The sequence below is a fragment of the Sinocyclocheilus rhinocerous genome, unplaced genomic scaffold (assembly GCF_001515625.1).
Source record: "Sinocyclocheilus rhinocerous isolate Xijiao unplaced genomic scaffold, SAMN03320098_v1.1 scaffold304, whole genome shotgun sequence".
NCBI lineage: Eukaryota > Metazoa > Chordata > Actinopteri > Cypriniformes > Cyprinidae > Sinocyclocheilus > Sinocyclocheilus rhinocerous.
The window spans coordinates 89,049-92,244 of NW_015659941.1; the positions used below are offsets into that span (position 1 = coordinate 89,049).

Consider the following 3,196-nt stretch of genomic DNA (forward strand, 5'->3'; position numbering starts at 1 on the left):
TCAGAGAGCTCTCGGATTTCATCAGAAATATCTTAATTTGTGTTCCGAAGATGAACGAAGATCTCACGGGTTTGGAACGACATGAGGGTGAGTAATTAATGACAGAATTTTGGGTGAACTAACCCTTTAAGAATGAGTGGAAAAAGTAAATGCACTAAATTCGATAGATAGATAGATAGATAGAGAGATAGAGAGATCGATTCCTTTTCTTGCAATTGTGTTTGCAAGTCCCAAGAAGACAGAAAAACAGCTAGAGACTCACCGCGCCTTCAAAACAATCAAACCGAGGTTCGTAGACCAAAAAAGTTTCCAAAAAGTAAAATACTTAAAAAAACAAAAATTAAAAAAAATAAAAAGTCCGCACACTCTCAAAAATCAAAAAGTCACAAGCGAGATGAAAGCAGTGTAAGCAATTTACTGGAAAAAAAAAACAAGGCAACAAGGCAAACGTTTTGGTCACATGTTGACCATTTTCAATGCCAAGCTAACAATATTGACAATAAAACTGTTGAGATGAAAACTGTTTTTCTTTTTCTTTTTTGGATCAGTGCTTGTTCTGATTGATCATGCGATCTCCTAAATCATCATGTAATTTCTTAAATCAAGACGGCTCCTAGTTTCAACATTCAGCTTGGCATTTCAACAACTTAGTTTGGCATTAAAAATGGTCAACATGTGACCGAAACGTTTACCTTGTTGCCTTTTTTTTTAGTAAATTGCTTACACTGCTTTCATCTCGCTTGTGACTTTTTGATTTTTGAGAGTGTGCGGACTTTTTTCAAGTATTTTACTTTTAAGTCCTAAGAAGACAAAATTACACTGTAAAAATAGATTTTTCAAGTAAATAAAACAAAGAATGCAAGAGTAAGTTTAAAAAAATAATAATCTACTTCAGTCTTTCTAATTCAAAATGTTATGTTTAATTTAATGTATTACTTGAAATTTACCAGCAATTTCTAAATGAAAATGTTTGTACACCATTTTTTTATTGTATATGATGTATATGGGAATGCTGTCATTGGGCAAGCTGTCACATACACATGATATGTTGTAATTTTATACCATTTATCAATCGAACCAATGGCTTTTTTTTTTTTAAAGTGTCATAAATATTGTGTTGACAGCATTGACAAAATTGTTGGTACATTTTGTAGATATTAAATGGGTAAATACAGATAGCTATTTATTTATAAATCAGATTACTGAATGGGTCACATGCATGTTTAGACTACAAATTCATTTGTGATGGTTAGTTATGAAACAGAACCACAGATAAGCTCATTCTCTGTCTCTTTTGGGTTGTTGTTATGTGTTGGTTGTTAGATCCACAAGAGATTGAGAAGAGAATAAACTGAATACAGACACACAAAAAAGAAAAGGGAATGCCCTCCAAATCACACATTAAAATAAAATGACATACTGTACCTCCCTTTTAGTCCTCTTTTTCATATTTAACATTCTGTACTATAATACAAGCATTATTAGGACATAATTAAGCTGAAATGACTTGAGTGTGTTACATGTGGTTTATGTGTTCATGTACATGATATTCAAGATGTTTATTATCAGAGTGAATCACTGCAGATAGAGTGTTATTTCACACAGTCTCTATTAGTTTTTCTAACCAGCAAACATTTATCAATAATAAACTTTGTGCAATTGCAAAAATCCATTGACAAGTGATGAGCTCAATATACATGAGAGTGATCTTGATATGAGTGAGTGTCAGTTTCTGATGCAGACACAAACCTTAAAGTCTTGACTATAAAAACCCATAACATTTCCACTATCATTGTCCAAATATAGCTTATATTGACGGCATGTTGTCGAATTGCATGGGATAATGTAATAATGAGAACAAGCTGTTTATTGATTCTGATTTGGAAATACATTTGAAATATGAAATTGTATTCAGGAAAAAATAGCTTCCAACACACACGTGTGTGTGTGTGTGTGTGTGTATATATATATATATATATATATGAATTATGAAATTGTGTTAAAGTAAAAATAAAAATTATTTATTACTGATTCTGATTTGAATAGGATACATTTGAAATATGAAATTGTATTCAAGTAAAAAAAGCTGTCTTTCATTTCATATCTATCCTTAAAATGCATAAAGAACTAAATAATGGCAAAAATGTATAACAGAAAGAAAAGCAGTTACAAAACACTTAAACATAAATCCTCAAAAATGTAAAATGTACATTACGTACAGTAAATAAATATTAAGTTATTGTTTTGCTGATAAATTGTATAACATTACAACATATTGAATGTATGTGACAACCTGCACCAATCTGACTATGGAAAATCTATGTGAAGTATGATATTATCAATATGACAACTTGCTCCGGTCTCCCATATACATAATATCACAGGTGGGGGAAAAATGGTGTGGAATCAATTTTCACTCAGAAATATATTGAATTAAACGTGAAATTTTTAGGTATAAGTATTTTCCTGTAAAACGTACCTACTCCAAAAATCTTTCAGCACCGAAAAATACTTTATTTTTACAGTGACTCTTAAATTTAAAGTAAAAGCAAAAGCACAAGTCCCAATCAATTAGGCTAATGCAATAATGACGGACAGTTTGGTACCGAGTATAATATGCCTTTAATGTCTAGTTAAACGTGAGCTATAAGATGATGAGATGTAGTGTGCTTACAGTCTGCTGTGAGTCCTGCTCTTCAGGCTTTCCGTCGCGCTGTTACAGGTGATGCTCTTCTGAGAACAGCGACAGATCTCCGGACAAACGAAACACACACCCCCGCAGAAAGACATCAGCAGAGGAGAAACGAGCAGCAGGAGACATCTCCACATTGTCTCGTAATGTTTTTGCCTTCTTTAAAACGGTCAAGTCCTCTTTCCTTTCGCCGGGTTTCTGGCTGGTGACTGACGGGAATTAAATGCGCTTATAGCCGATTCCTCGAGTGGGTTACATTTTTATGAGATTGTTAGGCGAATGATTTAAAGTTCCTAGCCTGATAGTGCCGTATATACACAGTACGTGTTCACAGTCCTTTCAGAGGATCGGGTCTGGGAGAAGAGCTCACAGATAAACTGTTACGGTTGTCTTCGTGAGTCATATCAGAAATAACACGCGCTGCGCCTGGCCCGTCAAACTGACCAAATAGACACAACCCACACACACACACAGACACACACACACACACACACACACACATGT

General features: G+C 33.9%; 1 pseudogene; it reads right to left on the reverse strand.

Annotated features, from left to right (window-relative positions):
• The window catches only part of LOC107724620 (lutropin-choriogonadotropic hormone receptor-like), a 22,172-nt pseudogene extending 19,052 nt beyond the window's left edge, over positions 1 to 3,120 (reverse strand).
• Positions 3,121 to 3,196: the final 76 nt, after the last annotated feature.